This window comes from Phoenix dactylifera, chromosome 4, assembly GCF_051530095.1.
Source record: "Phoenix dactylifera cultivar Ajwa chromosome 4, Ajwa_hap1_PhDact_Kaust_v1.1, whole genome shotgun sequence".
Classification (NCBI taxonomy): domain Eukaryota; kingdom Viridiplantae; phylum Streptophyta; class Magnoliopsida; order Arecales; family Arecaceae; genus Phoenix; species Phoenix dactylifera.
Genome location: NC_143193.1, coordinates 39,027,198 through 39,052,932, shown reverse-complemented (window position 1 = coordinate 39,052,932; position 25,735 = coordinate 39,027,198). Strand labels below are relative to the sequence as shown.

At 50.0% G+C, this 25,735-nt stretch overlaps 58 non-coding genes and 12 pseudogenes across 58 annotated transcripts; all 70 read left to right on the top strand.

Moving 5' to 3' along the window:
- The first annotated feature begins 209 nt into the window (after nt 1–209).
- Nucleotides 210–328, top strand: LOC149767154 (5S ribosomal RNA). Its single transcript, XR_016401891.1, has one exon. It is a non-coding gene; the product is annotated as a 5S ribosomal RNA (ribosomal RNA).
- Nucleotides 329–575: 247 nt separating this feature from the next.
- LOC149767153 (5S ribosomal RNA) lies at nt 576–694 on the top strand. The gene has a single exon (XR_016411640.1). It is a non-coding gene; the product is annotated as a 5S ribosomal RNA (ribosomal RNA).
- Nucleotides 695–937: 243 nt separating this feature from the next.
- LOC149767152 (5S ribosomal RNA) lies at nt 938–1,056 on the top strand. The gene has a single exon (XR_016401115.1). It is a non-coding gene; the product is annotated as a 5S ribosomal RNA (ribosomal RNA).
- Nucleotides 1,057–1,303: 247 nt separating this feature from the next.
- Nucleotides 1,304–1,421, top strand: LOC149767151 (5S ribosomal RNA; annotated as a pseudogene).
- A 246-nt stretch (nt 1,422–1,667) lies between these two features.
- LOC149767150 (5S ribosomal RNA) lies at nt 1,668–1,786 on the top strand. The gene has a single exon (XR_016407595.1). It is a non-coding gene; the product is annotated as a 5S ribosomal RNA (ribosomal RNA).
- Nucleotides 1,787–2,033: 247 nt separating this feature from the next.
- LOC149767149 (5S ribosomal RNA) lies at nt 2,034–2,152 on the top strand. Its single transcript, XR_016400749.1, has one exon. It is a non-coding gene; the product is annotated as a 5S ribosomal RNA (ribosomal RNA).
- A 247-nt stretch (nt 2,153–2,399) lies between these two features.
- LOC149767148 (5S ribosomal RNA) lies at nt 2,400–2,518 on the top strand. Its single transcript, XR_016402669.1, has one exon. It is a non-coding gene; the product is annotated as a 5S ribosomal RNA (ribosomal RNA).
- Nucleotides 2,519–2,765: 247 nt separating this feature from the next.
- On the top strand, nt 2,766–2,883 carry LOC149767147 (5S ribosomal RNA; annotated as a pseudogene).
- Nucleotides 2,884–3,130: 247 nt separating this feature from the next.
- LOC149767146 (5S ribosomal RNA) lies at nt 3,131–3,249 on the top strand. The gene has a single exon (XR_016402668.1). It is a non-coding gene; the product is annotated as a 5S ribosomal RNA (ribosomal RNA).
- Nucleotides 3,250–3,496: 247 nt separating this feature from the next.
- Nucleotides 3,497–3,614, top strand: LOC149767145 (5S ribosomal RNA; annotated as a pseudogene).
- Nucleotides 3,615–3,860: 246 nt separating this feature from the next.
- On the top strand, nt 3,861–3,979 carry LOC149767144 (5S ribosomal RNA). Its single transcript, XR_016404135.1, has one exon. It is a non-coding gene; the product is annotated as a 5S ribosomal RNA (ribosomal RNA).
- A 247-nt stretch (nt 3,980–4,226) lies between these two features.
- LOC149767143 (5S ribosomal RNA) lies at nt 4,227–4,345 on the top strand. The gene has a single exon (XR_016400748.1). It is a non-coding gene; the product is annotated as a 5S ribosomal RNA (ribosomal RNA).
- Nucleotides 4,346–4,592: 247 nt separating this feature from the next.
- Nucleotides 4,593–4,711, top strand: LOC149767142 (5S ribosomal RNA). Its single transcript, XR_016402715.1, has one exon. It is a non-coding gene; the product is annotated as a 5S ribosomal RNA (ribosomal RNA).
- Nucleotides 4,712–4,958: 247 nt separating this feature from the next.
- On the top strand, nt 4,959–5,077 carry LOC149767141 (5S ribosomal RNA). Its single transcript, XR_016400603.1, has one exon. It is a non-coding gene; the product is annotated as a 5S ribosomal RNA (ribosomal RNA).
- A 247-nt stretch (nt 5,078–5,324) lies between these two features.
- Nucleotides 5,325–5,443, top strand: LOC149767140 (5S ribosomal RNA). The gene has a single exon (XR_016402667.1). It is a non-coding gene; the product is annotated as a 5S ribosomal RNA (ribosomal RNA).
- A 247-nt stretch (nt 5,444–5,690) lies between these two features.
- Nucleotides 5,691–5,809, top strand: LOC149767139 (5S ribosomal RNA). The gene has a single exon (XR_016405332.1). It is a non-coding gene; the product is annotated as a 5S ribosomal RNA (ribosomal RNA).
- Nucleotides 5,810–6,056: 247 nt separating this feature from the next.
- Nucleotides 6,057–6,175, top strand: LOC149767138 (5S ribosomal RNA). Its single transcript, XR_016402666.1, has one exon. It is a non-coding gene; the product is annotated as a 5S ribosomal RNA (ribosomal RNA).
- A 247-nt stretch (nt 6,176–6,422) lies between these two features.
- On the top strand, nt 6,423–6,540 carry LOC149767137 (5S ribosomal RNA; annotated as a pseudogene).
- A 247-nt stretch (nt 6,541–6,787) lies between these two features.
- Nucleotides 6,788–6,906, top strand: LOC149767136 (5S ribosomal RNA). Its single transcript, XR_016402665.1, has one exon. It is a non-coding gene; the product is annotated as a 5S ribosomal RNA (ribosomal RNA).
- Nucleotides 6,907–7,153: 247 nt separating this feature from the next.
- LOC149767135 (5S ribosomal RNA) lies at nt 7,154–7,271 on the top strand (annotated as a pseudogene).
- Nucleotides 7,272–7,517: 246 nt separating this feature from the next.
- Nucleotides 7,518–7,636, top strand: LOC149767134 (5S ribosomal RNA). Its single transcript, XR_016404134.1, has one exon. It is a non-coding gene; the product is annotated as a 5S ribosomal RNA (ribosomal RNA).
- Nucleotides 7,637–7,883: 247 nt separating this feature from the next.
- LOC149767133 (5S ribosomal RNA) lies at nt 7,884–8,002 on the top strand. The gene has a single exon (XR_016400747.1). It is a non-coding gene; the product is annotated as a 5S ribosomal RNA (ribosomal RNA).
- A 247-nt stretch (nt 8,003–8,249) lies between these two features.
- LOC149767132 (5S ribosomal RNA) lies at nt 8,250–8,368 on the top strand. Its single transcript, XR_016402714.1, has one exon. It is a non-coding gene; the product is annotated as a 5S ribosomal RNA (ribosomal RNA).
- A 247-nt stretch (nt 8,369–8,615) lies between these two features.
- On the top strand, nt 8,616–8,734 carry LOC149767131 (5S ribosomal RNA). The gene has a single exon (XR_016400746.1). It is a non-coding gene; the product is annotated as a 5S ribosomal RNA (ribosomal RNA).
- A 247-nt stretch (nt 8,735–8,981) lies between these two features.
- LOC149767130 (5S ribosomal RNA) lies at nt 8,982–9,100 on the top strand. The gene has a single exon (XR_016405662.1). It is a non-coding gene; the product is annotated as a 5S ribosomal RNA (ribosomal RNA).
- Nucleotides 9,101–9,347: 247 nt separating this feature from the next.
- LOC149767129 (5S ribosomal RNA) lies at nt 9,348–9,465 on the top strand (annotated as a pseudogene).
- A 246-nt stretch (nt 9,466–9,711) lies between these two features.
- Nucleotides 9,712–9,830, top strand: LOC149767128 (5S ribosomal RNA). Its single transcript, XR_016404133.1, has one exon. It is a non-coding gene; the product is annotated as a 5S ribosomal RNA (ribosomal RNA).
- Nucleotides 9,831–10,077: 247 nt separating this feature from the next.
- Nucleotides 10,078–10,196, top strand: LOC149767127 (5S ribosomal RNA). The gene has a single exon (XR_016400745.1). It is a non-coding gene; the product is annotated as a 5S ribosomal RNA (ribosomal RNA).
- A 247-nt stretch (nt 10,197–10,443) lies between these two features.
- On the top strand, nt 10,444–10,562 carry LOC149767126 (5S ribosomal RNA). Its single transcript, XR_016402917.1, has one exon. It is a non-coding gene; the product is annotated as a 5S ribosomal RNA (ribosomal RNA).
- A 247-nt stretch (nt 10,563–10,809) lies between these two features.
- Nucleotides 10,810–10,928, top strand: LOC149767125 (5S ribosomal RNA). The gene has a single exon (XR_016403583.1). It is a non-coding gene; the product is annotated as a 5S ribosomal RNA (ribosomal RNA).
- Nucleotides 10,929–11,175: 247 nt separating this feature from the next.
- Nucleotides 11,176–11,293, top strand: LOC149767124 (5S ribosomal RNA; annotated as a pseudogene).
- Nucleotides 11,294–11,539: 246 nt separating this feature from the next.
- LOC149767123 (5S ribosomal RNA) lies at nt 11,540–11,658 on the top strand. The gene has a single exon (XR_016407593.1). It is a non-coding gene; the product is annotated as a 5S ribosomal RNA (ribosomal RNA).
- A 247-nt stretch (nt 11,659–11,905) lies between these two features.
- On the top strand, nt 11,906–12,024 carry LOC149767122 (5S ribosomal RNA). Its single transcript, XR_016400744.1, has one exon. It is a non-coding gene; the product is annotated as a 5S ribosomal RNA (ribosomal RNA).
- Nucleotides 12,025–12,270: 246 nt separating this feature from the next.
- LOC149767121 (5S ribosomal RNA) lies at nt 12,271–12,389 on the top strand. The gene has a single exon (XR_016404131.1). It is a non-coding gene; the product is annotated as a 5S ribosomal RNA (ribosomal RNA).
- Nucleotides 12,390–12,636: 247 nt separating this feature from the next.
- On the top strand, nt 12,637–12,755 carry LOC149767120 (5S ribosomal RNA). The gene has a single exon (XR_016400743.1). It is a non-coding gene; the product is annotated as a 5S ribosomal RNA (ribosomal RNA).
- A 247-nt stretch (nt 12,756–13,002) lies between these two features.
- On the top strand, nt 13,003–13,121 carry LOC149767119 (5S ribosomal RNA). The gene has a single exon (XR_016402664.1). It is a non-coding gene; the product is annotated as a 5S ribosomal RNA (ribosomal RNA).
- A 247-nt stretch (nt 13,122–13,368) lies between these two features.
- LOC149767118 (5S ribosomal RNA) lies at nt 13,369–13,486 on the top strand (annotated as a pseudogene).
- A 246-nt stretch (nt 13,487–13,732) lies between these two features.
- LOC149767117 (5S ribosomal RNA) lies at nt 13,733–13,851 on the top strand. The gene has a single exon (XR_016404130.1). It is a non-coding gene; the product is annotated as a 5S ribosomal RNA (ribosomal RNA).
- Nucleotides 13,852–14,098: 247 nt separating this feature from the next.
- Nucleotides 14,099–14,217, top strand: LOC149767116 (5S ribosomal RNA). The gene has a single exon (XR_016400742.1). It is a non-coding gene; the product is annotated as a 5S ribosomal RNA (ribosomal RNA).
- A 247-nt stretch (nt 14,218–14,464) lies between these two features.
- On the top strand, nt 14,465–14,583 carry LOC149767115 (5S ribosomal RNA). Its single transcript, XR_016402916.1, has one exon. It is a non-coding gene; the product is annotated as a 5S ribosomal RNA (ribosomal RNA).
- Nucleotides 14,584–14,830: 247 nt separating this feature from the next.
- Nucleotides 14,831–14,949, top strand: LOC149767114 (5S ribosomal RNA). Its single transcript, XR_016403582.1, has one exon. It is a non-coding gene; the product is annotated as a 5S ribosomal RNA (ribosomal RNA).
- Nucleotides 14,950–15,196: 247 nt separating this feature from the next.
- On the top strand, nt 15,197–15,314 carry LOC149767113 (5S ribosomal RNA; annotated as a pseudogene).
- A 246-nt stretch (nt 15,315–15,560) lies between these two features.
- On the top strand, nt 15,561–15,679 carry LOC149767112 (5S ribosomal RNA). Its single transcript, XR_016407591.1, has one exon. It is a non-coding gene; the product is annotated as a 5S ribosomal RNA (ribosomal RNA).
- Nucleotides 15,680–15,926: 247 nt separating this feature from the next.
- LOC149767111 (5S ribosomal RNA) lies at nt 15,927–16,045 on the top strand. Its single transcript, XR_016401890.1, has one exon. It is a non-coding gene; the product is annotated as a 5S ribosomal RNA (ribosomal RNA).
- A 247-nt stretch (nt 16,046–16,292) lies between these two features.
- Nucleotides 16,293–16,411, top strand: LOC149767110 (5S ribosomal RNA). The gene has a single exon (XR_016411639.1). It is a non-coding gene; the product is annotated as a 5S ribosomal RNA (ribosomal RNA).
- A 243-nt stretch (nt 16,412–16,654) lies between these two features.
- Nucleotides 16,655–16,773, top strand: LOC149767109 (5S ribosomal RNA). Its single transcript, XR_016401114.1, has one exon. It is a non-coding gene; the product is annotated as a 5S ribosomal RNA (ribosomal RNA).
- A 247-nt stretch (nt 16,774–17,020) lies between these two features.
- On the top strand, nt 17,021–17,138 carry LOC149767108 (5S ribosomal RNA; annotated as a pseudogene).
- Nucleotides 17,139–17,384: 246 nt separating this feature from the next.
- On the top strand, nt 17,385–17,503 carry LOC149767107 (5S ribosomal RNA). Its single transcript, XR_016407590.1, has one exon. It is a non-coding gene; the product is annotated as a 5S ribosomal RNA (ribosomal RNA).
- A 246-nt stretch (nt 17,504–17,749) lies between these two features.
- On the top strand, nt 17,750–17,867 carry LOC149767106 (5S ribosomal RNA). The gene has a single exon (XR_016407808.1). It is a non-coding gene; the product is annotated as a 5S ribosomal RNA (ribosomal RNA).
- A 246-nt stretch (nt 17,868–18,113) lies between these two features.
- LOC149767105 (5S ribosomal RNA) lies at nt 18,114–18,232 on the top strand. Its single transcript, XR_016407589.1, has one exon. It is a non-coding gene; the product is annotated as a 5S ribosomal RNA (ribosomal RNA).
- A 247-nt stretch (nt 18,233–18,479) lies between these two features.
- Nucleotides 18,480–18,598, top strand: LOC149767104 (5S ribosomal RNA). The gene has a single exon (XR_016401889.1). It is a non-coding gene; the product is annotated as a 5S ribosomal RNA (ribosomal RNA).
- A 247-nt stretch (nt 18,599–18,845) lies between these two features.
- Nucleotides 18,846–18,964, top strand: LOC149767103 (5S ribosomal RNA). The gene has a single exon (XR_016411637.1). It is a non-coding gene; the product is annotated as a 5S ribosomal RNA (ribosomal RNA).
- A 243-nt stretch (nt 18,965–19,207) lies between these two features.
- On the top strand, nt 19,208–19,325 carry LOC149767102 (5S ribosomal RNA). The gene has a single exon (XR_016407733.1). It is a non-coding gene; the product is annotated as a 5S ribosomal RNA (ribosomal RNA).
- Nucleotides 19,326–19,572: 247 nt separating this feature from the next.
- Nucleotides 19,573–19,690, top strand: LOC149767101 (5S ribosomal RNA; annotated as a pseudogene).
- A 246-nt stretch (nt 19,691–19,936) lies between these two features.
- LOC149767100 (5S ribosomal RNA) lies at nt 19,937–20,055 on the top strand. Its single transcript, XR_016407587.1, has one exon. It is a non-coding gene; the product is annotated as a 5S ribosomal RNA (ribosomal RNA).
- A 247-nt stretch (nt 20,056–20,302) lies between these two features.
- Nucleotides 20,303–20,421, top strand: LOC149767099 (5S ribosomal RNA). Its single transcript, XR_016401887.1, has one exon. It is a non-coding gene; the product is annotated as a 5S ribosomal RNA (ribosomal RNA).
- Nucleotides 20,422–20,668: 247 nt separating this feature from the next.
- LOC149767098 (5S ribosomal RNA) lies at nt 20,669–20,787 on the top strand. Its single transcript, XR_016411636.1, has one exon. It is a non-coding gene; the product is annotated as a 5S ribosomal RNA (ribosomal RNA).
- Nucleotides 20,788–21,030: 243 nt separating this feature from the next.
- On the top strand, nt 21,031–21,149 carry LOC149767097 (5S ribosomal RNA). Its single transcript, XR_016401113.1, has one exon. It is a non-coding gene; the product is annotated as a 5S ribosomal RNA (ribosomal RNA).
- Nucleotides 21,150–21,395: 246 nt separating this feature from the next.
- LOC149767096 (5S ribosomal RNA) lies at nt 21,396–21,514 on the top strand. The gene has a single exon (XR_016411635.1). It is a non-coding gene; the product is annotated as a 5S ribosomal RNA (ribosomal RNA).
- A 247-nt stretch (nt 21,515–21,761) lies between these two features.
- LOC149767095 (5S ribosomal RNA) lies at nt 21,762–21,879 on the top strand (annotated as a pseudogene).
- Nucleotides 21,880–22,126: 247 nt separating this feature from the next.
- On the top strand, nt 22,127–22,245 carry LOC149767094 (5S ribosomal RNA). The gene has a single exon (XR_016402915.1). It is a non-coding gene; the product is annotated as a 5S ribosomal RNA (ribosomal RNA).
- Nucleotides 22,246–22,492: 247 nt separating this feature from the next.
- On the top strand, nt 22,493–22,611 carry LOC149767093 (5S ribosomal RNA). Its single transcript, XR_016411634.1, has one exon. It is a non-coding gene; the product is annotated as a 5S ribosomal RNA (ribosomal RNA).
- A 246-nt stretch (nt 22,612–22,857) lies between these two features.
- On the top strand, nt 22,858–22,976 carry LOC149767092 (5S ribosomal RNA). The gene has a single exon (XR_016403929.1). It is a non-coding gene; the product is annotated as a 5S ribosomal RNA (ribosomal RNA).
- Nucleotides 22,977–23,223: 247 nt separating this feature from the next.
- Nucleotides 23,224–23,342, top strand: LOC149767091 (5S ribosomal RNA). The gene has a single exon (XR_016400602.1). It is a non-coding gene; the product is annotated as a 5S ribosomal RNA (ribosomal RNA).
- A 246-nt stretch (nt 23,343–23,588) lies between these two features.
- Nucleotides 23,589–23,707, top strand: LOC149767090 (5S ribosomal RNA). The gene has a single exon (XR_016403886.1). It is a non-coding gene; the product is annotated as a 5S ribosomal RNA (ribosomal RNA).
- Nucleotides 23,708–23,954: 247 nt separating this feature from the next.
- On the top strand, nt 23,955–24,073 carry LOC149767089 (5S ribosomal RNA). The gene has a single exon (XR_016403010.1). It is a non-coding gene; the product is annotated as a 5S ribosomal RNA (ribosomal RNA).
- Nucleotides 24,074–24,319: 246 nt separating this feature from the next.
- Nucleotides 24,320–24,438, top strand: LOC149767088 (5S ribosomal RNA). The gene has a single exon (XR_016402621.1). It is a non-coding gene; the product is annotated as a 5S ribosomal RNA (ribosomal RNA).
- A 246-nt stretch (nt 24,439–24,684) lies between these two features.
- On the top strand, nt 24,685–24,803 carry LOC149767087 (5S ribosomal RNA). Its single transcript, XR_016411633.1, has one exon. It is a non-coding gene; the product is annotated as a 5S ribosomal RNA (ribosomal RNA).
- A 247-nt stretch (nt 24,804–25,050) lies between these two features.
- Nucleotides 25,051–25,169, top strand: LOC149767086 (5S ribosomal RNA). The gene has a single exon (XR_016403081.1). It is a non-coding gene; the product is annotated as a 5S ribosomal RNA (ribosomal RNA).
- A 247-nt stretch (nt 25,170–25,416) lies between these two features.
- LOC149767085 (5S ribosomal RNA) lies at nt 25,417–25,535 on the top strand. Its single transcript, XR_016400601.1, has one exon. It is a non-coding gene; the product is annotated as a 5S ribosomal RNA (ribosomal RNA).
- Nucleotides 25,536–25,735: the final 200 nt, after the last annotated feature.

The following is a 25,735-nucleotide window of genomic DNA, read 5'->3' as shown; positions in this document are numbered from 1 at the left end:
TTATTTTTAATTTTTCGGCTTTTGGCTTTTCTTCTTCGGATAATTTTTTTCCCCCGAAAATAAACTGAGTCCGGAGACTGGCGGTGCCATGCCGCATAGCGTGACCAGCGCGTTGAATCCTACGCCAGAACGGCCCCGGCGGCGCGAATGTCTCGGGCCGTCGAGGTCTGCTGCTTTGTCATAAAAGGGAGTTTCGATGGGCATGTCATGGGTGCGATCATACCAGCACTAAGGCACCGGATCCCATCAGAACTCCGTAGTTAAGCGTGCATGGGCGAGAGTAGTACTAGGATGGGTGACCCCCTGGGAAGTCCTCGTGTTGCACCCCTTTTATTTTTTGCCCGTTTTTTTATTTTTTGATAATATTTATTTTTAATTTTTCGGCTTTTGGCTTTTCCTCTTCGGATAATTTTTTTCCCCCGAAAATAAACTGAGTCCGGAGACTGGCGGTGCTATGCCGCATAGCGGGACCAGCGCGTTGAATCCTACGCCAGAACGGCCCCGGCGGCGCGAATGTCTCGGGCCGTCGAGGTCTGCTGCTTTGTCATAAAAGGGAGTTTCGATGGGCATGTCATGGGTGCGATCATACCAGCACTAATGCACCGGATCCCATCAGAACTCCGCAGTTAAGCGTGCTTGGGCGAGAGTAGTACTAGGATGGGTGACCCCCTGGGAAGTCCTCGTGTTGCACCCCTTTTATTTTTTGCCCGCTTTTTTATTTTTAATATTTATTTTTAATTTTTCGGCTTTTGGCTTTTCCTCTTCGGATAATTTTTTTCCCCCGAAAATAAACTGAGTCCGGAGACTGGCGGTGCCATGCCGCATAGCGGGACCAGCGCGTTGAATCCTACGCCAGAACGGCCCCGGCGGCGCGAATGTCTCAGGCCGTCGAGGTCTGCTGCTTTGTCATAAAAGGGAGTTTCGATGGGCGAGTCATGGGTGCGATCATACCAGCACTAATGCACCGGATCCCATCAGAACTCCGCAGTTAAGCGTGTTTGGGCGAGAGTAGTACTAGGATGGGTGACCCCCTGGGAAGTCCTCGTGTTGCACCCCTTTTATTTTTTGCCCGCTTTTTTATTTTTCGATAATATTTATTTTTAATTTTTCGGCTTTTGGCTTTTTCTCTTCGGATAATTTTTTTCCCCCGAAAATAAACTGAGTCCGGAGACTGGCGGTGCCATGCCGCATAGCGGGACCAGCGCGTTGAATCCTACGCCAGAACGGCCCCGGCGGCGCGAATGTCTCGGGCCGTCGAGGTCTGCTGCTTTGTCATAAAGGGGAGTTTCGAAGGGCATGTCATGGTTGCGATCATACCAGCACTAATGCACCGGATCCCATCAGAACTCCGCAGTTAAGCATGCTTGGGCGAGAGTAGTACTAGGATGGGTGACCCCTGGGAAGTCCTCGTGTTGCACCTCTTTTATTTTTTGCCCGCTTTTTTATTTTTTGATAATATTTATTTTTAATTCTTCGGCTTTTGGCTTTTCCTCTTCGGATAATTTTTTTCCCCGAAAATAAACTGAGTCCGGAGACTGGCGGTGCCATGCCGCATAGTGGGACCCGCGCGTTGAATCCTATGCCAGAACGGCCCCGGCGGCGCGAATGTCTCGGGCCGTCGAGGTCTGCTGCTTTGTCATAAAAGGGAGTTTCGAAGGGCATGTCATGGGTGCGATCATACCAGCACTAATGCACCGGATCCCATCAGAACTCCGCAGTTAAGCGTGCTTGGGCGAGAGTACTGCTAGGATGGGTGACCCCCTGGGAAGTCCTCGTGTTGCACCCCTTTTATTTTTTGCCCGCTTTTTTATTTTTTGATAATATTTATTTTTAATTTTTCGGCTTTTGGCTTTTCTTCTTCGGATAATTTTTTTCCCCCGAAAATAAACTGAGTCCGGAGACTGGCGGTGCCATGCCGCATAGCGTGACCAGCGCGTTGAATCCTACGCCAGAACGGCCCCGGCGGCGCGAATGTCTCGGGCCGTCGAGGTCTGCTGCTTTGTCATAAAAGGGAGTTTCGATGGGCATGTCATGGGTGCGATCATACCAGCACTAAGGCACCGGATCCCATCAGAACTCCGTAGTTAAGCGTGCTTGGGCGAGAGTAGTACTAGGATGGGTGACCCCCTGGGAAGTCCTCGTGTTGCACCCCTTTTATTTTTTGCCCGCTTTTTTATTTTTTGATAATATTTATTTTTAATTTTTCGGCTTTTGGCTTTTCCTCTTCGGATAATTTTTTTTCCCCGAAAATAAACTGAGTCTGGTGACTGGCGGTGCCATGCCGCATAGCGGGACCAGCGCGTTGAATCCTACGCCAGAACGGCCCCGGCGGCGCGAATGTCTCGGGCCGTCGAGGTCTGCTGCTTTGTCATAAAAGGTAGTTTCGAAGGGCATGTCATGCGTGCGATCATACCAGCACTAATGCACCGGATCCCATCAGAACTCCGCAGTTAAGCGTGCTTGGGCGAGAGTAGTACTAGGATGGGTGACCCCCTGGGAAGTCCTCGTGTTGCACCCCTTTTATTTTTTGCCCCCTTTTTTATTTTTTGATAATATTTATTTTTAATTTTTCGGCTTTTGAGTTTTCTTCTTCGGATAATTTTTTTCCCCCGAAAATAAACTGAGTCCGGAGACTGGCGGTGCCATGCCGCATAGCGGGACCAGCGCGTTGAATCCTACGCCAGAACGGCCCCGGCGGCGCGAATGTCTCGGGCCGTCGAGGTCTGCTGCTTTGTCATAAAGGGGAGTTTCGAAGGGCATGTCATGGTTGCGATCATACCAGCACTAATGCACCGGATCCCATCAGAACTCCGCAGTTAAGCATGCTTGGGCGAGAGTAGTACTAGGATGGGTGACCCCTGGAAAGTCCTCGTGTTGCACCTCTTTTATTTTTTGCCCGCTTTTTTATTTTTTGATAATATTTATTTTTAATTCTTCGGCTTTTGGCTTTTCCTCTTCGGATAATTTTTTTTCCCCGAAAATAAACTGAGTCTGGAGACTGGCGGTGCCATGCCGCATAGCGGGACCAGCGCGTTGAATCCTACGCCAGAACGGCCCCGGCGGCGCGAATGTCTCGGGCCGTCGAGGTCTGCTGCTTTGTCATAAAAGGTAGTTTCGAAGGGCATGTCATGCGTGCGATCATACCAGCACTAATGCACCGGATCCCATCAGAACTCCGCAGTTAAGCGTGCTTGGGCGAGAGTAGTACTAGGATGGGTGACCCCCTGGGAAGTCCTCGTGTTGCACCCCTTTTATTTTTTGCCCCCTTTTTTATTTTTTGATAATATTTATTTTTAATTTTTCGGCTTTTGAGTTTTCTTCTTCGGATAATTTTTTTCCCCCGAAAATAAACTGAGTCCGGAGACTGGCGGTGCCATGCCGCATAGCGGGACCAGCGCGTTGAATCCTACGCCAGAACGGCCCCGGCGGCGCGAATGTCTCGGGCCGTCGAGGTCTGCTGCTTTGTCATAAAGGGGAGTTTCGAAGGGCATGTCATGGTTGCGATCATACCAGCACTAATGCACCGGATCCCATCAGAACTCCGCAGTTAAGCATGCTTGGGCGAGAGTAGTACTAGGATGGGTGACCCCTGGAAAGTCCTCGTGTTGCACCTCTTTTATTTTTTGCCCGCTTTTTTATTTTTTGATAATATTTATTTTTAATTCTTCGGCTTTTGGCTTTTCCTCTTCGGATAATTTTTTTCCCCGAAAATAAACTGAGTCCGGAGACTGGCGGTGCCATGCCGCATAGTGGGACCCGCGCGTTGAATCATATGCCAGAACGGCCCCGGCGGCACGAATGTCTCGGGTCGTCGAGGTCTGCTGCTTTGTCATAAAAGGGAGTTTCGAAGGGCATGTCATGGGTGCGATCATACCAGCACTAATGCACCGGATCCCATCAGAACTCCGCAGTTAAGCGTGCTTGGGCGAGAGTACTACTAGGATGGGTGACCCCCTGGGAAGTCCTCGTGTTGCACCCCTTTTATTTTTTGCCCGCTTTTTTATTTTTTGATAATATTTATTTTTAATTTTTCGGCTTGTGGCTTTTCTTCTTCGGATAATTTTTTTCCCCCGAAAATAAACTGAGTCCGGAGACTGGCGGTGCCATGCCGCATAGCGTGTCCAGCGCGTTGAATCCTACGCCAGAACGGCCCCGGCGGCGCGAATGTCTCGGGCCGTCGAGGTCTGCTGCTTTGTCATAAAAGGGAGTTTCGATGGGCATGTCATGGGTGCGATCATACCAGCACTAAGGCACCGGATCCCATCAGAACTCCGTAGTTAAGCGTGCTTGGGCGAGAGTAGTACTAGGATGGGTGACCCCCTGGGAAGTCCTCGTGTTGCACCCCTTTTATTTTTTGCCCGCTTTTTTATTTTTTGATAATATTTATTTTTAATTTTTCGGCTTTTGGCTTTTCCTCTTCGGATAATTTTTTTCCCCCGAAAATAAACTGAGTCCGGAGACTGGCGGTGCCATGCCGCATAGCGGGAGCAGCGCGTTGAATCCTACGCCAGAACGGCCCCGGCGGCGCGAATGTCTCGGGCCGTCGAGGTCTGCTGCTTTGTCATAAAAGGGAGTTTCGAAGGGCATATCATGGGTGCGATCATACCAGCACTAATGCACCGGATCCCATCAGAACTCCGCAGTTAAGCGAGCTTGGGCGAGAGTAGTACTAGGATGGGTGACCCCCTGGGAAGTCCTCGTGTTGCACCCCATTTATTTTTTGCCCGCTTTTTTATTTTTTCATAATATTTATTTTTAATTTTTCGGCTTTTGGCTTTTCCTCTTCGGATAATTTTTTTTCCCCGAAAATAAACTGAGTCCGGAGACTGGCGGTGCCATGCCGCATAGCGGGACCAGCGCGTTGAATCCTACGCCAGAACGGCCCCGGCGGCGCGAATGTCTCGGGCCGTCGAGGTCTGCTGCTTTGTCATAAAAGGGAGTTTCGATGGGCATGTCATGGGTGCGATCATACCAGCACTAAGGCACCGGATCCCATCAGAACTCCGCAGTTAAGCGTGCTTGGGCGAGAGTAGTACTAGGATGGGTGACCCCCTGGGAAGTCCTCGTGTTGCACCCCTTTTATTTTTTGCCCGCTTTTTTATTTTTTGATAATATTTATTTTTAATTTTTCGGCTTTTGGCTTTTCCTCTTCGGATAATTTTTTTTCCCCGAAAATAAACTGAGTCTGGAGACTGGCGGTGCCATGCCGCATAGCGGGACCAGCGCGTTGAATCCTACGCCAGAACGGCCCCGGCGGCGCGAATGTCTCGGGCCGTCAAGGTCTGCTGCTTTGTCATAAAAGGTAGTTTCGAAGGGCATGTCATGCGTGCGATCATACCAGCACTAATGCACCGGATCCCATCAGAACTCCGCAGTTAAGCGTGCTTGGGCGAGAGTAGTACTAGGATGGGTGACCCCCTGGGAAGTCCTCGTGTTGCACCCCTTTTATTTTTTGCCCCCTTTTTTATTTTTTGATAATATTTATTTTTAATTTTTCGGCTTTTGAGTTTTCTTCTTCGGATAATTTTTTTCCCCCGAAAATAAACTGAGTCCGGAGACTGGCGGTGCCATGCCGCATAGCGGGACCAGCGCGTTGAATCCTACGCCAGAACGGCCCCGGCGGCGCGAATGTCTCGGGCCGTCGAGGTCTGCTGCTTTGTCATAAAGGGGAGTTTCGAAGGGCATGTCATGGTTGCGATCATACCAGCACTAATGCACCGGATCCCATCAGAACTCCGCAGTTAAGCATGCTTGGGCGAGAGTAGTACTAGGATGGGTGACCCCCTGGGAAGTCCTCGTGTTGCACCCCTTTTATTTTTTGCCCGCTTTTTTATTTTTTGATAATATTTATTTTTAATTTTTCGGCTTTTGGCTTTTCCTCTTCGGATAATTTTTTTTCCCCGAAAATAAACTGAGTCTGGTGACTGGCGGTGCCATGCCGCATAGCGGGACCAGCGCGTTGAATCCTACGCCAGAACGGCCCCGGCGGCGCGAATGTCTCGGGCCGTCGAGGTCTGCTGCTTTGTCATAAAAGGTAGTTTCGAAGGGCATGTCATGCGTGCGATCATACCAGCACTAATGCACCGGATCCCATCAGAACTCCGCAGTTAAGCGTGCTTGGGCGAGAGTAGTACTAGGATGGGTGACCCCCTGGGAAGTCCTCGTGTTGCACCCCTTTTATTTTTTGCCCCCTTTTTTATTTTTTGATAATATTTATTTTTAATTTTTCGGCTTTTGAGTTTTCTTCTTCGGATAATTTTTTTCCCCCGAAAATAAACTGAGTCCGGAGACTGGCGGTGCCATGCCGCATAGCGGGACCAGCGCGTTGAATCCTACGCCAGAACGGCCCCGGCGGCGCGAATGTCTCGGGCCGTCGAGGTCTGCTGCTTTGTCATAAAGGGGAGTTTCGAAGGGCATGTCATGGTTGCGATCATACCAGCACTAATGCACCGGATCCCATCAGAACTCCGCAGTTAAGCATGCTTGGGCGAGAGTAGTACTAGGATGGGTGACCCCTGGAAAGTCCTCGTGTTGCACCTCTTTTATTTTTTGCCCGCTTTTTTATTTTTTGATAATATTTATTTTTAATTCTTCGGCTTTTGGCTTTTCCTCTTCGGATAATTTTTTTTCCCCGAAAATAAACTGAGTCTGGAGACTGGCGGTGCCATGCCGCATAGCGGGACCAGCGCGTTGAATCCTACGCCAGAACGGCCCCGGCGGCGCGAATGTCTCGGGCCGTCGAGGTCTGCTGCTTTGTCATAAAAGGTAGTTTCGAAGGGCATGTCATGCGTGCGATCATACCAGCACTAATGCACCGGATCCCATCAGAACTCCGCAGTTAAGCGTGCTTGGGCGAGAGTAGTACTAGGATGGGTGACCCCCTGGGAAGTCCTCGTGTTGCACCCCTTTTATTTTTTGCCCCCTTTTTTATTTTTTGATAATATTTATTTTTAATTTTTCGGCTTTTGAGTTTTCTTCTTCGGATAATTTTTTTCCCCCGAAAATAAACTGAGTCCGGAGACTGGCGGTGCCATGCCGCATAGCGGGACCAGCGCGTTGAATCCTACGCCAGAACGGCCCCGGCGGCGCGAATGTCTCGGGCCGTCGAGGTCTGCTGCTTTGTCATAAAGGGGAGTTTCGAAGGGCATGTCATGGTTGCGATCATACCAGCACTAATGCACCGGATCCCATCAGAACTCCGCAGTTAAGCATGCTTGGGCGAGAGTAGTACTAGGATGGGTGACCCCTGGAAAGTCCTCGTGTTGCACCTCTTTTATTTTTTGCCCGCTTTTTTATTTTTTGATAATATTTATTTTTAATTCTTCGGCTTTTGGCTTTTCCTCTTCGGATAATTTTTTTCCCCGAAAATAAACTGAGTCCGGAGACTGGCGGTGCCATGCCGCATAGTGGGACCCGCGCGTTGAATCATATGCCAGAACGGCCCCGGCGGCGCGAATGTCTCGGGTCGTCGAGGTCTGCTGCTTTGTCATAAAAGGGAGTTTCGAAGGGCATGTCATGGGTGCGATCATACCAGCACTAATGCACCGGATCCCATCAGAACTCCGCAGTTAAGCGTGCTTGGGCGAGAGTACTACTAGGATGGGTGACCCCCTGGGAAGTCCTCGTGTTGCACCCCTTTTATTTTTTGCCCGCTTTTTTATTTTTTGATAATATTTATTTTTAATTTTTCGGCTTGTGGCTTTTCTTCTTCGGATAATTTTTTTCCCCCGAAAATAAACTGAGTCCGGAGACTGGCGGTGCCATGCCGCATAGCGTGTCCAGCGCGTTGAATCCTACGCCAGAACGGCCCCGGCGGCGCGAATGTCTCGGGCCGTCGAGGTCTGCTGCTTTGTCATAAAAGGGAGTTTCGATGGGCATGTCATGGGTGCGATCATACCAGCACTAAGGCACCGGATCCCATCAGAACTCCGTAGTTAAGCGTGCTTGGGCGAGAGTAGTACTAGGATGGGTGACCCCCTGGGAAGTCCTCGTGTTGCACCCCTTTTATTTTTTGCCCGCTTTTTTATTTTTTGATAATATTTATTTTTAATTTTTCGGCTTTTGGCTTTTCCTCTTCGGATAATTTTTTTCCCCCGAAAATAAACTGAGTCCGGAGACTGGCGGTGCCATGCCGCATAGCGGGAGCAGCGCGTTGAATCCTACGCCAGAACGGCCCCGGCGGCGCGAATGTCTCGGGCCGTCGAGGTCTGCTGCTTTGTCATAAAAGGGAGTTTCGAAGGGCATATCATGGGTGCGATCATACCAGCACTAATGCACCGGATCCCATCAGAACTCCGCAGTTAAGCGAGCTTGGGCGAGAGTAGTACTAGGATGGGTGACCCCCTGGGAAGTCCTCGTGTTGCACCCCATTTATTTTTTGCCCGCTTTTTTATTTTTTCATAATATTTATTTTTAATTTTTCGGCTTTTGGCTTTTCCTCTTCGGATAATTTTTTTTCCCCGAAAATAAACTGAGTCCGGAGACTGGCGGTGCCATGCCGCATAGCGGGACCAGCGCGTTGAATCCTACGCCAGAACGGCCCCGGCGGCGCGAATGTCTCGGGCCGTCGAGGTCTGCTGCTTTGTCATAAAAGGGAGTTTCGATGGGCATGTCATGGGTGCGATCATACCAGCACTAAGGCACCGGATCCCATCAGAACTCCGTAGTTAAGCGTGCTTGGGCGAGAGTAGTACTAGGATGGGTGACCCCCTGGGAAGTCCTCGTGTTGCACCCCTTTTATTTTTTGCCCGCTTTTTTATTTTTTGATAATATTTATTTTTAATTTTTCGGCTTTTGGCTTTTCCTCTTCGGATAATTTTTTTTCCCCGAAAATAAACTGAGTCTGGAGACTGGCGGTGCCATGCCGCATAGCGGGACCAGCGCGTTGAATCCTACGCCAGAACGGCCCCGGCGGCGCGAATGTCTCGGGCCGTCAAGGTCTGCTGCTTTGTCATAAAAGGTAGTTTCGAAGGGCATGTCATGCGTGCGATCATACCAGCACTAATGCACCGGATCCCATCAGAACTCCGCAGTTAAGCATGCTTGGGCGAGAGTAGTACTAGGATGGGTGACCCCCTGGGAAGTCCTCGTGTTGCACCCCTTTTATTTTTTGCCCCCTTTTTTATTTTTTGATAATATTTATTTTTAATTTTTCGGCTTTTGAGTTTTCTTCTTCGGATAATTTTTTTCCCCCGAAAATAAACTGAGTCCGGAGACTGGCGGTGCCATGCCGCATAGCGGGACCAGCGCGTTGAATCCTACGCCAGAACGGCCCCGGCGGCGCGAATGTCTCGGGCCGTCGAGGTCTGCTGCTTTGTCATAAAGGGGAGTTTCGAAGGGCATGTCATGGTTGCGATCATACCAGCACTAATGCACCGGATCCCATCAGAACTCCGCAGTTAAGCATGCTTGGGCGAGAGTAGTACTAGGATGGGTGACCCCTGGAAAGTCCTCGTGTTGCACCTCTTTTATTTTTTGCCCGCTTTTTTATTTTTTGATAATATTTATTTTTAATTCTTCGGCTTTTGGCTTTTCCTCTTCGGATAATTTTTTTCCCCGAAAATAAACTGAGTCCGGAGACTGGCGGTGCCATGCCGCATAGTGGGACCCGCGCGTTGAATCATATGCCAGAACGGCCCCGGCGGCGCGAATGTCTCGGGTCGTCGAGGTCTGCTGCTTTGTCATAAAAGGGAGTTTCGAAGGGCATGTCATGGGTGCGATCATACCAGCACTAATGCACCGGATCCCATCAGAACTCCGCAGTTAAGCGTGCTTGGGCGAGAGTACTACTAGGATGGGTGACCCCCTGGGAAGTCCTCGTGTTGCACCCCTTTTATTTTTTGCCCGCTTTTTTATTTTTTGATAATATTTATTTTTAATTTTTCGGCTTGTGGCTTTTCTTCTTCGGATAATTTTTTTCCCCCGAAAATAAACTGAGTCCGGAGACTGGCGGTGCCATGCCGCATAGCGTGTCCAGCGCGTTGAATCCTACGCCAGAACGGCCCCGGCGGCGCGAATGTCTCGGGCCGTCGAGGTCTGCTGCTTTGTCATAAAAGGGAGTTTCGATGGGCATGTCATGGGTGCGATCATACCAGCACTAAGGCACCGGATCCCATCAGAACTCCGTAGTTAAGCGTGCTTGGGCGAGAGTAGTACTAGGATGGGTGACCCCCTGGGAAGTCCTCGTGTTGCACCCCTTTTATTTTTTGCCCGCTTTTTTATTTTTTGATAATATTTATTTTTAATTTTTCGGCTTTTGGCTTTTCCTCTTCGGATAATTTTTTTCCCCCGAAAATAAACTGAGTCCGGAGACTGGCGGTGCCATGCCGCATAGCGGGAGCAGCGCGTTGAATCCTACGCCAGAACGGCCCCGGCGGCGCGAATGTCTCGGGCCGTCGAGGTCTGCTGCTTTGTCATAAAAGTGAGTTTCGAAGGGCATATCATGGGTGCGATCATACCAGCACTAATGCACCGGATCCCATCAGAACTCCGCAGTTAAGCGGGCTTGGGCGAGAGTAGTACTAGGATGGGTGACCCCCTGGGAAGTCCTCGTGTTGCACCCCATTTATTTTTTGCCCGCTTTTTTATTTTTTCATAATATTTATTTTTAATTTTTCGGCTTTTGGCTTTTCCTCTTCGGATAATTTTTTTTCCCCGAAAATAAACTGAGTCCGGAGACTGGCGGTGCCATGCCGCATAGCGGGACCAGCGCGTTGAATCCTACGCCAGAACGGCCCCGGCGGCGCGAATGTCTCGGGCCGTCGAGGTCTGCTGCTTTGTCATAAAAGGTAGTTTCGAAGGGCATGTCATGCGTGCGATCATACCAGCACTAATGCACCGGATCCCATCAGAACTCCGCAGTTAAGCGTGCTTGGGCGAGAGTAGTACTAGGATGGGTGACCCCCTGGGAAGTACTCGTGTTGCACCCCTTTTATTTTTTGCCCCCTTTTTTATTTTTTGATAATATTTATTTTTAATTTTTCGGCTTTTGAGTTTTCTTCTTCGGATAATTTTTTTCCCCCGAAAATAAACTGAGTCCGGAGACTGGCGGTGCCATGCCGCATAGCGGGACCAGCGCGTTGAATCCTACGCCAGAACGGCCCCGGCGGCGCGAATGTCTCGGGCCGTCGAGGTCTGCTGCTTTGTCATAAAGGGGAGTTTCGAAGGGCATGTCATGGTTGCGATCATACCAGCACTAATGCACCGGATCCCATCAGAACTCCGCAGTTAAGCATGCTTGGGCGAGAGTAGTACTAGGATGGGTGACCCCTGGGAAGTCCTCGTGTTGCACCTCTTTTATTTTTTGCCCGCTTTTTTATTTTTTGATAATATTTATTTTTAATTCTTCGGCTTTTGGCTTTTCCTCTTCGGATAATTTTTTTCCCCGAAAATAAACTGAGTCCGGAGACTGGCGGTGCCATGCCGCATAGTGGGACCCGCGCGTTGAATCCTATGCCAGAACGGCCCCGGCGGCGCGAATGTCTCGGGCCGTCGAGGTCTGCTGCTTTGTCATAAAAGGGAGTTTCGAAGGGCATGTCATGGGTGCGATCATACCAGCACTAATGCACCGGATCCCATCAGAACTCCGCAGTTAAGCGTGCTTGGGCGAGAGTACTGCTAGGATGGGTGACCCCCTGGGAAGTCCTCGTGTTGCACCCCTTTTATTTTTTGCCCGCTTTTTTATTTTTTGATAATATTTATTTTTAATTTTTCGGCTTTTGGCTTTTCTTCTTCGGATAATTTTTTTCCCCCGAAAATAAACTGAGTCCGGAGACTGGCGGTGCCATGCCGCATAGCGTGACCAGCGCGTTGAATCCTACGCCAGAACGGCCCCGGCGGCGCGAATGTCTCGGGCCGTCGAGGTCTGCTGCTTTGTCATAAAAGGGAGTTTCGATGGGCATGTCATGGGTGCGATCATACCAGCACTAAGGCACCGGATCCCATCAGAACTCCGTAGTTAAGCGTGCTTGGGCGAGAGTAGTACTAGGATGGGTGACCCCCTGGGAAGTCCTCGTGTTGCACCCCTTTTATTTTTTGCCCGCTTTTTTATTTTTTGATAATATTTATTTTTAATTCTTCGGCTTTTGGCTTTTCCTCTTCGGATAATTTTTTTCCCCGAAAATAAACTGAGTCCGGAGACTGGCGGTGCCATGCCGCATAGTGGGACCCGCGCGTTGAATCATATGCCAGAACGGCCCCGGCGGCGCGAATGTCTCGGGTCGTCGAGGTCTGCTGCTTTGTCATAAAAGGGAGTTTCGAAGGGCATGTCATGGGTGCGATCATACCAGCACTAATGCACCGGATCCCATCAGAACTCCGCAGTTAAGCGTGCTTGGGCGAGAGTACTACTAGGATGGGTGACCCCCTGGGAAGTCCTCGTGTTGCACCCCTTTTATTTTTTGCCCGCTTTTTTATTTTTTGATAATATTTATTTTTAATTTTTCGGCTTGTGGCTTTTCTTCTTCGGATAATTTTTTTCCCCCGAAAATAAACTGAGTCCGGAGACTGGCGGTGCCATGCCGCATAGCGTGTCCAGCGCGTTGAATCCTACGCCAGAACGGCCCCGGCGGCGCGAATGTCTCGGGCCGTCGAGGTCTGCTGCTTTGTCATAAAAGGGAGTTTCGATGGGCATGTCATGGGTGCGATCATACCAGCACTAAGGCACCGGATCCCATCAGAACTCCGTAGTTAAGCGTGCTTGGGCGAGAGTAGTACTAGGATGGGTGACCCCCTGGGAAGTCCTCGTGTTGCACCCCTTTTATTTTTTGCCCGCTTTTTTATTTTTTGATAATATTTATTTTTAATTTTTCGGCTTTTGGCTTTTCCTCTTCGGATAATTTTTTTTCCCCGAAAATAAACTGAGTCTGGAGACTGGCGGTGCCATGCCGCATAGCGGGACCAGCGCGTTGAATCCTACGCCAGAACGGCCCCGGCGGCGCGAATGTCTCGGGCCGTCGAGGTCTGCTGCTTTGTCATAAAAGGTAGTTTCGAAGGGCATGTCATGCGTGCGATCATACCAGCACTAATGCACCGGATCCCATCAGAACTCCGCAGTTAAGCGTGCTTGGGCGAGAGTAGTACTAGGATGGGTGACCCCCTGGGAAGTCCTCGTGTTGCACCCCTTTTATTTTTTGCCCCCTTTTTTATTTTTTGATAATATTTATTTTTAATTTTTCGGCTTTTGAGTTTTCTTCTTCGGATAATTTTTTTCCCCCGAAAATAAACTGAGTCCGGAGACTGGCGGTGCCATGCCGCATAGCGGGACCAGCGCGTTGAATCCTACGCCAGAACGGCCCCGGCGGCGCGAATGTCTCGGGCCGTCGAGGTCTGCTGCTTTGTCATAAAGGGGAGTTTCGAAGGGCATGTCATGGTTGCGATCATACCAGCACTAATGCACCGGATCCCATCAGAACTCCGCAGTTAAGCATGCTTGGGCGAGAGTAGTACTAGGATGGGTGACCCCTGGAAAGTCCTCGTGTTGCACCTCTTTTATTTTTTGCCCGCTTTTTTATTTTTTGATAATATTTATTTTTAATTCTTCGGCTTTTGGCTTTTCCTCTTCGGATAATTTTTTTCCCCGAAAATAAACTGAGTCCGGAGACTGGCGGTGCCATGCCGCATAGTGGGACCCGCGCGTTGAATCATATGCCAGAACGGCCCCGGCGGCGCGAATGTCTCGGGTCGTCGAGGTCTGCTGCTTTGTCATAAAAGGGAGTTTCGAAGGGCATGTCATGGGTGCGATCATACCAGCACTAATGCACCGGATCCCATCAGAACTCCGCAGTTAAGCGTGCTTGGGCGAGAGTACTACTAGGATGGGTGACCCCCTGGGAAGTCCTCGTGTTGCACCCCTTTTATTTTTTGCCCGCTTTTTTATTTTTTGATAATATTTATTTTTAATTTTTCGGCTTGTGGCTTTTCTTCTTCGGATAATTTTTTTCCCCCGAAAATAAACTGAGTCCGGAGACTGGCGGTGCCATGCCGCATAGCGTGTCCAGCGCGTTGAATCCTACGCCAGAACGGCCCCGGCGGCGCGAATGTCTCGGGCCGTCGAGGTCTGCTGCTTTGTCATAAAAGGGAGTTTCGATGGGCATGTCATGGGTGCGATCATACCAGCACTAAGGCACCGGATCCCATCAGAACTCCGTAGTTAAGCGTGCTTGGGCGAGAGTAGTACTAGGATGGGTGACCCCCTGGGAAGTCCTCGTGTTGCACCCCTTTTATTTTTTGCCCGCTTTTTTATTTTTTGATAATATTTATTTTTAATTTTTCGGCTTTTGGCTTTTCCTCTTCGGATAATTTTTTTCCCCCGAAAATAAACTGAGTCCGGAGACTGGCGGTGCCATGCCGCATAGCGGGAGCAGCGCGTTGAATCCTACGCCAGAACGGCCCCGGCGGCGCGAATGTCTCGGGCCGTCGAGGTCTGCTGCTTTGTCATAAAAGGGAGTTTCGAAGGGCATATCATGGGTGCGATCATACCAGCACTAATGCACCGGATCCCATCAGAACTCCGCAGTTAAGCGGGCTTGGGCGAGAGTAGTACTAGGATGGGTGACCCCCTGGGAAGTCCTCGTGTTGCACCCCATTTATTTTTTGCCCGCTTTTTTATTTTTTCATAATATTTATTTTTAATTTTTCGGCTTTTGGCTTTTCCTCTTCGGATAATTTTTTTTCCCCGAAAATAAACTGAGTCCGGAGACTGGCGGTGCCATGCCGCATAGCGGGACCAGCGCGTTGAATCCTACGCCAGAACGGCCCCGGCGGCGCGAATGTCTCGGGCCGTCGAGGTCTGCTGCTTTGTCATAAAAGGTAGTTTCGAAGGGCATGTCATGCGTGCGATCATACCAGCACTAATGCACCGGATCCCATCAGAACTCCGCAGTTAAGCGTGCTTGGGCGAGAGTAGTACTAGGATGGGTGACCCCCTGGGAAGTACTCGTGTTGCACCCCTTTTATTTTTTGCCCCCTTTTTTATTTTTTGATAATATTTATTTTTAATTTTTCGGCTTTTGAGTTTTCTTCTTCGGATAATTTTTTTCCCCCGAAAATAAACTGAGTCCGGAGACTGGCGGTGCCATGCCGCATAGCGGGACCAGCGCGTTGAATCCTACGCCAGAACGGCCCCGGCGGCGCGAATGTCTCGGGCCGTCGAGGTCTGCTGCTTTGTCATAAAGGGGAGTTTCGAAGGGCATGTCATGGTTGCGATCATACCAGCACTAATGCACCGGATCCCATCAGAACTCCGCAGTTAAGCATGCTTGGGCGAGAGTAGTACTAGGATGGGTGACCCCTGGGAAGTCCTCGTGTTGCACCTCTTTTATTTTTTGCCCGCTTTTTTATTTTTTGATAATATTTATTTTTAATTCTTCGGCTTTTGGCTTTTCCTCTTCGGATAATTTTTTTCCCCGAAAATAAACTGAGTCCGGAGACTGGCGGTGCCATGCCGCATAGTGGGACCCGCGCGTTGAATCCTATGCCAGAACGGCCCCGGCGGCGCGAATGTCTCGGGCCGTCGAGGTCTGCTGCTTTGTCATAAAAGGGAGTTTCGAAGGGCATGTCATGGGTGCGATCATACCAGCACTAATGCACCGGATCCCATCAGAACTCCGCAGTTAAGCGTGCTTGGGCGAGAGTACTGCTAGGATGGGTGACCCCCTGGGAAGTCCTCGTGTTGCACCCCTTTTATTTTTTGCCCGCTTTTTTATTTTTTGATAATACTTATTTTTAATTTTTCGGCTTTTGGCTTTTCTTCTTCGGATAATTTTTTTCCCCCGAAAATAAACTGAGTCCGGAGACTGGCGGTGCCATGCCGCATAGCGTGACCAGCGCGTTGAATCCTACGCCAGAACGGCCCCGGCGGCGCGAATGTCTCGGGCCGTCGAGGTCTGCTGCTTTGTCATAAAAGGGAGTTTCGATGGGCATGTCATGGGTGCGATCATACCAGCACTAAGGCACCGGATCCCATCAGAACTCCGTAGTTAAGCGTGCATGGGCGAGAGTAGTACTAGGATGGGTGACCCCCTGGGAAGTCCTCGTGTTGCACCCCTTTTATTTTTTGCCCGCTTTTTTATTTTTTGATAATATTTATTTTTAATTTTTCGGCTTTTGGCTTTTCCTCTTCGGATAATTTTTTTCCCCCGAAAATAAACTGAGTCCGGAGACTGGCGGTGCTATGCCGCATAGCGGGACCAGCGCGTTGAATCCTACGCCAGAACGGCCCCGGCGGCGCGAATGTCTCGGGCCGTCGAGGTCTGCTGCTTTGTCATAAAAGGGAGTTTCGATGGGCATGTCATGGGTGCGATCATACCAGCACTAATGCACCGGATCCCATCAGAACTCCGCAGTTAAGCGTGCTTGGGCGAGAGTAGTACTAGGATGGGTGACCCCCTGGGAAGTCCTCGTGTTGCACCCCTTTTATTTTTTGCCCGCTTTTTTATTTTTAATATTTATTTTTAATTTTTCGGCTTTTGGCTTTTCCTCTTCGGATAATTTTTTTCCCCCGAAAATAAACTGAGTCCGGAGACTGGCGGTGCCATGCCGCATAGCGGGACCAGCGCGTTGAATCCTACGCCAGAACGGCCCCGGCGGCGCGAATGTCTCAGGCCGTCGAGGTCTGCTGCTTTGTCATAAAAGGGAGTTTCGATGGGCGAGTCATGGGTGCGATCATACCAGCACTAATGCACCGGATCCCATCAGAACTCCGCAGTTAAGCGTGTTTGGGCGAGAGTAGTACTAGGATGGGTGACCCCCTGGGAAGTCCTCGTGTTGCACCCCTTTTATTTTTTGCCCGCTTTTTTATTTTTCGATAATATTTATTTTTAATTTTTCGGCTTTTCGCTTTTTCTCTTCGGATAATTTTTTTCCCCCGAAAATAAACTGAGTCCGGAGACTGGCGGTGCCATGCCGCATAGCGGGACCAGCGCGTTGAATCCTACGCCAGAACGGCCCCGGCGGCGCGAATGTCTCGGGCCGTCGAGGTCTGCTGCTTTGTCATAAAGGGGAGTTTCGAAGGGCATGTCATGGTTGCGATCATACCAGCACTAATGCACCGGATCCCATCAGAACTCCGCAGTTAAGCATGCTTGGGCGAGAGTAGTACTAGGATGGGTGACCCCTGGGAAGTCCTCGTGTTGCACCTCTTTTATTTTTTGCCCGCTTTTTTATTTTTTGATAATATTTATTTTTAATTCTTCGGCTTTTGGCTTTTCCTCTTCGGATAATTTTTTTCCCCGAAAATAAACTGAGTCCGGAGACTGGCGGTGCCATGCCGCATAGTGGGACCCGCGCGTTGAATCCTATGCCAGAACGGCCCCGGCGGCGCGAATGTCTCGGGCCGTCGAGGTCTGCTGCTTTGTCATAAAAGGGAGTTTCGAAGGGCATGTCATGGGTGCGATCATACCAGCACTAATGCACCGGATCCCATCAGAACTCCGCAGTTAAGCGTGCTTGGGCGAGAGTACTGCTAGGATGGGTGACCCCCTGGGAAGTCCTCGTGTTGCACCCCTTTTATTTTTTGCCCGCTTTTTTATTTTTTGATAATATTTATTTTTAATTTTTCGGCTTTTGGCTTTTCCTCTTCGGATAATTTTTTCTCCCGAAAATAAACTGAGTCCGGAGACTGGCGGTGCCATGCCGCATAGCGGGACCAGCGCGTTGAATCCTATGCCAGAACGGCCCCGGCGGCGTGAATGTCTCGGGCCGTCGAGGTCTGCTGCTTTGTCATAAAAGGGAGTTTCGATGGGCATGTCATGGGTGCGATCATACCAGCACTAATGCACCGGATCCCATCAGAACTCCGCAGTTAAGCATGCTTGGGCGAGAGTAGTACTAGGATGGGTGACCCCTGGGAAGTCCTCGTGTTGCACCTCTTTTATTTTTTGCCCGCTTTTTTATTTTTTGATAATATTTATTTTTAATTCTTCGGCTTTTGGCTTTTCCTCTTCGGATAATTTTTTTCCCCGAAAATAAACTGAGTCCGGAGACTGGCGGTGCCATGCCGCATAGTGGGACCCGCGCGTTGAATCCTATGCCAGAACGGCCCCGGCGGCGCGAATGTCTCGGGCCGTCGAGGTCTGCTGCTTTGTCATAAAAGGGAGTTTCGAAGGGCATGTCATGGGTGCGATCATACCAGCACTAATGCACCGGATCCCATCAGAACTCCGCAGTTAAGCGTGCTTGGGCGAGAGTACTGCTAGGATGGGTGACCCCCTGGGAAGTCCTCGTGTTGCACCCCTTTTATTTTTTGCCCGCTTTTTTATTTTTTGATAATATTTATTTTTAATTTTTCGGCTTTTGGCTTTTCTTCTTCGGATAATTTTTTTCCCCCGAAAATAAACTGAGTCCGGAGACTGGCGGTGCCATGCCGCATAGCGTGACCAGCGCGTTGAATCCTACGCCAGAACGGCCCCGGCGGCGCGAATGTCTCGGGCCGTCGAGGTCTGCTGCTTTGTCATAAAAGGGAGTTTCGATGGGCATGTCATGGGTGCGATCATACCAGCACTAAGGCACCGGATCCCATCAGAACTCCGTAGTTAAGCGTGCATGGGCGAGAGTAGTACTAGGATGGGTGACCCCCTGGGAAGTCCTCGTGTTGCACCCCTTTTATTTTTTGCCCGCTTTTTTATTTTTTGATAATATTTATTTTTAATTTTTCGGCTTTTGGCTTTTCCTCTTCGGATAATTTTTTTCCCCCGAAAATAAACTGAGTCCGGAGACTGGCGGTGCTATGCCGCATAGCGGGACCAGCGCGTTGAATCCTACGCCAGAACGGCCCCGGCGGCGCGAATGTCTCGGGCCGTCGAGGTCTGCTGCTTTGTCATAAAAGGGAGTTTCGATGGGCATGTCATGGGTGCGATCATACCAGCACTAATGCACCGGATCCCATCAGAACTCCGCAGTTAAGCGTGCTTGGGCGAGAGTAGTACTAGGATGGGTGACCCCCTGGGAAGTCCTCGTGTTGCACCCCTTTTATTTTTTGCCCGCTTTTTTATTTTTAATATTTATTTTTAATTTTTCGGCTTTTGGCTTTTCCTCTTCGGATAATTTTTTTCCCCCGAAAATAAACTGAGTCCGGAGACTGGCGGTGCCATGCCGCATAGCGGGACCAGCGCGTTGAATCCTACGCCAGAACGGCCCCGGCGGCGCGAATGTCTCAGGCCGTCGAGGTCTGCTGCTTTGTCATAAAAGGGAGTTTCGATGGGCGAGTCATGGGTGCGATCATACCAGCACTAATGCACCGGATCCCATCAGAACTCCGCAGTCAAGCGTGTTTGGGCGAGAGTAGTACTAGGATGGGTGACCCCCGGGAAGTCCTCGTGTTGCACCCCTTTTATTTTTTGCCCGCTTTTTTATTTTTCGATAATATTTATTTTTAATTTTTCGGCTTTTGGCTTTTTCTCTTCGGATAATTTTTTTCCCCCGAAAATAAACTGAGTCCGGAGACTGGCGGTGCCATGCCGCATAGCGGGACCAGCGCGTTGAATCCTACGCCAGAACGGCCCCGGCGGCGCGAATGTCTCGGGCCGTCGAGGTCTGCTGCTTTGTCATAAAGGGGAGTTTCGAAGGGCATGTCATGGTTGCGATCATACCAGCACTAATGCACCGGATCCCATCAGAACTCCGCAGTTAAGCATGCTTGGGCGAGAGTAGTACTAGGATGGGTGACCCCTGGGAAGTCCTCGTGTTGCACCTCTATTATTTTTTGCCCGCTTTTTTATTTTTTGATAATATTTATTTTTAATTCTTCGGCTTTTGGCTTTTCCTCTTCGGATAATTTTTTTCCCCAAAAATAAACTGAGTCCGGAGACTGGCGGTGCCATGCCGCATAGTGGGACCCGCGCGTTGAATCCTATGCCAGAACGGCCCCGGCGGCGCGAATGTCTCGGGCCGTCGAGGTCTGCTGCTTTGTCATAAAAGGGAGTTTCGAAGGGCATGTCATGGGTGCGATCATACCAGCACTAATGCACCGGATCCCATCAGAACTCCGCAGTTAAGCGTGCTTGGGCGAGAGTACTGCTAGGATGGGTGACCCCCTGGGAAGTCCTCGTGTTGCACCCCTTTTATTTTTTGCCCGCTTTTTTATTTTTTGATAATATTTATTTTTAATTTTTCGGCTTTTGGCTTTTCTTCTTCGGATAATTTTTTTCCCCCGAAAATAAACTGAGTCCGGAGACTGGCGGTGCCATGCCGCATAGCGTGACCAGCGCGTTGAATCCTACGCCAGAACGGCCCCGGCGGCGCGAATGTCTCGGGCCGTCGAGGTCTGCTGCTTTGTCATAAAAGGGAGTTTCGATGGGCATGTCATGGGTGCGATCATACCAGCACTAAGGCACCGGATCCCATCAGAACTCCGTAGTTAAGCGTGCATGGGCGAGAGTAGTACTAGGATGGGTGACCCCCTGGGAAGTCCTCGTGTTGCACCCCTTTTATTTTTTGCCCGCTTTTTTATTTTTTGATAATATTTATTTTTAATTTTTCGGCTTTTGGCTTTTCCTCTTCGGATAATTTTTTTCCCCCGAAAATAAACTGAGTCCGGAGACTGGCGGTGCTATGCCGCATAGCGGGACCAGCGCGTTGAATCCTACGCCAGAACGGCCCCGGCGGCGCGAATGTCTCGGGCCGTCGAGGTCTGCTGCTTTGTCATAAAAGGGAGTTTCGATGGGCATGTCATGGGTGCGATCATACCAGCACTAATGCACCGGATCCCATCAGAACTCCGCAGTTAAGCGTGCTTGGGCGAGAGTAGTACTAGGATGGGTGACCCCCTGGGAAGTCCTCGTGTTGCACCCCTTTTATTTTTTGCCCGCTTTTTTATTTTTAATATTTATTTTTAATTTTTCGGCTTTTGGCTTTTCCTCTTCGGATAATTTTTTTCCCCCGAAAATAAACTGAGTCCGGAGACTGGCGGTGCCATGCCGCATAGCGGGACCAGCGCGTTGAATCCTACGCCAGAACGGCCCCGGCGGCGCGAATGTCTCAGGCCGTCGAGGTCTGCTGCTTTGTCATAAAAGGGAGTTTCGATGGGCGAGTCATGGGTGCGATCATACCAGCACTAATGCACCGGATCCCATCAGAACTCCGCAGTTAAGCGTGTTTGGGCGAGAGTAGTACTAGGATGGGTGACCCCCTGGGAAGTCCTCGTGTTGCACCCCTTTTATTTTTTGCCCGCTTTTTTATTTTTCGATAATATTTATTTTTAATTTTTCGGCTTTTGGCTTTTTCTCTTCGGATAATTTTTTTTCCCAAAAATAAACTGAGTCCGGAGACTCGCGGTGCCATGCCGCATAGCGGGACCAGCGTGTTGAATCCTACGCCAGAACGGCCTCGGCGGCGCGAATGTTTCGGGCCATCGAGGTCTGCTGCTTTGTCATAAAAGGGAGTTTCGAAAGGCATGTCATGGGTGCGATCATACCAGCACTAATGCACCGGATCCCATCAGAACTCCGCAGTTAAGCGTGCTTGGGCGAGAGTAGTACTAGGATGGGTGACCCCCTGGGAAGTCCTCGTGTTGCACCCCTTTTATTTTTTGCCCGCTTTTTTATTTTTTGATAATATTTATTTTTAATTTTTTGGCTTTTGGCTTTTCCTCTTCGGATAATTTTTTTCCTCCGAAAATAAACTGAGTCCGGAGACTGGCGGTGCCATGCCGCATAGCGGGACCAGCGCGTTGAATCCTACGCCAGAACGGCCCCGGCGGCGCGAATGTCTCGGGCCGTCGAGGTCTGCTGCTTTGTCATAAAAGGGAGTTTCGATGGGCATGTCATGGGTGCGATCATACCAGCACTAATGCACCGGATCCCATCAGAACTCCGCAGTTAAGCGTGCTTGGGCAAGATTAGTACTAGGATGGGTGACCCCCGGGAAGTCCTCTTGTTGCCCCCCTTTTATTTTTTGCCCGCTTTTTTATTTTTTGATAATATTTATTTTTAATTTTTCGGCTTTTGGTTTTTCCTCTTCGGATAATTTTTTTCCCCCGAAAATAAACTGAGTCCGGAGACTGGCGGTGCCATGCCGCATAGCGGGACCAGCGCTTTGAATCCTACGCCAGAACGGCCCCGGCGGCGCGAATGTCTCGGGCCGTCGAGGTCTGTTGCTTTGTCATAAAAGGGAGTTTCGAAGGGCATGTCATGGGTGCGATCATACCAGCACTAATGCACCGGATCCCATCAGAACTCCGCAGTTAAGCGGGCTTGGGCGAGAGTAGTACTAGGATGGGTGACCCCCTGGGAAGTCCTCGTGTTGCACCCCTTATATTTTTTGCCCCTTTTTTTATTTTTTGATAATATTTATTTTTAATTTTTCGGCTTTTGGCTTTTCCTCTTCGGATAATTTTTTTCCCCCGAAAATAAACTAAGTCCGGAGACTGGCGGTGCCAAGCCGCATAGCGGGACCAGCGCGTTGAATCCTACGCCAGAACGGCCCCGGCGGCGCGAATGTCTCGGGCCGTCGAGGTCTGCTGCTTTGTCATAAAAGGGAGTTTCGATGGGCATGTCATGGGTGCGATCATACCAGCACTAATGCACCGGATCCCATCAGAACTCCGCAGTTAAGCGTGCTTGGGCGAGAGTAGTACTAGGATGGGTGACCCCCTGGGAAGTCCTCGTGTTGCACCCCTTTTATTTTTTGCCCACTTTTTTATTTTTTGATAATATTTATTTTTAATTTCTCGGCTTTTGGCATTTTCTCTTCGGATAATTTTTTCCCCCGAAAATAAACTGAGTCCGGGGACTCGCGGTGCCATGCCGCATAGCGGGACCAGCGTGTCGAATCCTACGCCCGAACGTCCCCGGCGGCGCGAATGTCTCGGGCCATCGAGGTCTGCTGCTTTGTCATAAAAGGGAGTTTCGAAGGGCATGTCATGGGTGCGATCATACTAGCACTAATGCACCGGATCCCATCAGAACTCCGCAGTTAAGCGTGCTTGGGCGAGAGTAGTACTAGGATGGGTGGCCCCCTGGGAAGTCCTCGTGTTGCACCCCTTTTATTTTTTGCCCGCCTTTTCATTTTTTGATAATATTTATTTTTAATTTTTCGGCTTTTGGCTTTTCCTCTCCGGATAATTTTTTTCCTCCGAAAATAAACTGAGTCCGGAGACTGGCGATGCCATGCCGCATAGCGGGACCAGCGCGTTGAATCCTACGCCAGAACGGCCCCGGCGGCGCGAATGTCTCGGGTCGTCGAGGTCTGCTGCTTTGTCATAAAAGGGAGTTTCGATGGGCATGTCATGGGTGCGATCATACCAGCACTAAGGCACCGGATCCCATCAGAACTCCGCAGTTAAGCGTGCTTGGGCGAGAGTAGTACTAGGATGGGTGACCCCCTGGGAAGTCCTCGTGTTGCACCCCTTTTATTTTTTGCCCGCTTTTTTATTTTTTGATAATATTTATTTTTAATTTTTCGGCTTTTGGCTTTTCCTCTTCGGATAATTTTTTCTCCCGAAAATAAACTGAGTCCGGAGACTGGCGGTGCCATGCCGCATAGCGGGACCAGCGCGTTGAATCCTATGCCAGAACGGCCCCGGCGGCGTGAATGTCTCGGGCCGTCGAGGTCTGCTGCTTTGTCATAAAAGGGAGTTTCGATGGGCATGTCATGGGTGCGATCATACCAGCACTAAGGCACCGGATCCCATCAGAACTCCGCAGTTAAGCATGCTTGGGCGAGAGTAGTACTAGGATGGGTGACCCCCTGGGAAGTCCTCGTGTTGCACCCCTTTTATTTTTTGCCCGCTTTTTTATTTTTTGATAATATTTATTTTTAATTTTTCGGCTTTTGGCTTTTCCTCTTCGGATAATTTTTTTCCCCCGAAAATAAACTGAGTCCGGAGACTGGCGGTGCCATGCCGCATAGCGGGACCAGCGCGTTGAATCCTACGCCAGAACGGCCCCGGCGGCGCGAATGTCTCGGGCCGTCGAGGTCTGCTGCTTTGTCATAAAAGGGAGTTTCGATGGGCATGTCATGGGTGCGATCATACCCGCACTAATGCACCGGATCCCATCAGAACTCCGCAGTTAAGCGTGTTTGGGCGAGAGTAGTACTAGGATGGGTGACCCCCTGGGAAGTCCTCGTGTTGCACCCCTTTTATTTTTTGCCCGCTTTTTTATTTTTTGATAATATTTATTTTTAATTTTTCGGCTTTTGGCTTTTTCTCTTCGGATAATTTTTTTTCCCGAAAATAAACTGATTCCGGAGACTCGCGGTGCCATGCCGCATAGCGGGACCAGCGTGTTGAATCCTACGCCAGAACGGCCTCGGCGGCGCGAATGTTTCGGGCCATCGAGGTCTGCTGCTTTGTCACAAAAGGGAGTTTCGAAGGGCATGTCATGGGTGCGATCATACCAGCACTAATGCACCGGATCCCATCAGAACTCCGCAGTTAAGCGTGCTTGGGCGAGAGTAGTACTAGGATGGTGGACCCCCTGGGAAGTCCTCGTGTTGCACCCCTTTTATTTTTTGCCCGCTTTTTTATTTTTTGATAATATTTATTTTTAATTTTTCGGCTTTTGGCTTTTTCTCTTCGGATAATTTTTTTTCCCGAAAATAAACTGATTCCGGAGACTCGCGGTGCCATGCCGCATAGCGGGACCAGCGTGTTGAATCCTACGCCAGAACGGCCTCGGCGGCGCGAATGTTTCGGGCCATCGAGGTCTGCTGCTTTGTCACAAAAGGGAGTTTCGAAGGGCATGTCATGGGTGCGATCATACCAGCACTAATGCACCGGATCCCATCAGAACTCCGCAGTTAAGCGTGCTTGGGCGAGAGTAGTACTAGGATGGGTGACCCCCTGGGAAGTCCTCGTGTTGCACCCCTTTTATTTTTTGCCCGCTTTTTTATTTTTTGATAATATTTATTTTTAATTTTTTGGCTTTTGGCTTTTCCTCTTCGGATAATTTTTTTCCTCCGAAAATAAACTGAGTCCGGAGACTGGCGGTGCCATGCCGCATAGCGGGACCAGCGCGTTGAATCCTACGCCAGAACGGCCCCGGCGGCGCGAATGTCTCGGGCCGTCGAGGTCTGCTGCTTTGTCATAAAAGGGAGTTTCGAAGAGCATGTCATGGGTGCGATCATACCAGCACTAATGCACCGGATCCCAACAGAACTCCGCAGTTAAGCGTGCTTGGGCGAGAGTAGTACTAGGATGGGTGACCCCCTGGGAAGTCCTCGTGTTGCACCCCTTTTATTTTTTGCCCGCCTTTTCATTTTTTGATAATATTTGTTTTTAATTTTTCGGCTTTTGGCTTTTCCTCTCCGGATAATTTTTTTCCTCCGAAAATAAACTGAGTCCGGAGACTGGCGATGCCATGCCGCATAGCGGGACCAGCGCGTTGAATCCTACGCCAGAACGGCCCCGGCGGCGCGAATGTCTCGGGTCGTCGAGGTCTGCTGCTTTGTCATAAAAGGGAGTTTCGATGGGCATGTCATGGGTGCGATCATACCAGCACTAAGGCACCGGATCCCATCAGAACTCCGCAGTTAAGCGTGCTTGGGCGAGAGTAGTACTAGGATGGGTGACCCCCTGGGAAGTCCTCGTGTTGCACCCCTTTTATTTTTTGCCCGCTTTTTTATTTTTTGATAATATTTATTTTTAATTTTTCGGCTTTTGGCTTTTCCTCTTCGGATAATTTTTTCTCCCGAAAATAAACTGAGTCCGGAGACTGGCGGTGCCATGCCGCATAGCGGGACCAGCGCGTTGAATCCTATGCCAGAACGGCCCCGGCGGCGTGAATGTCTCGGGCCGTCG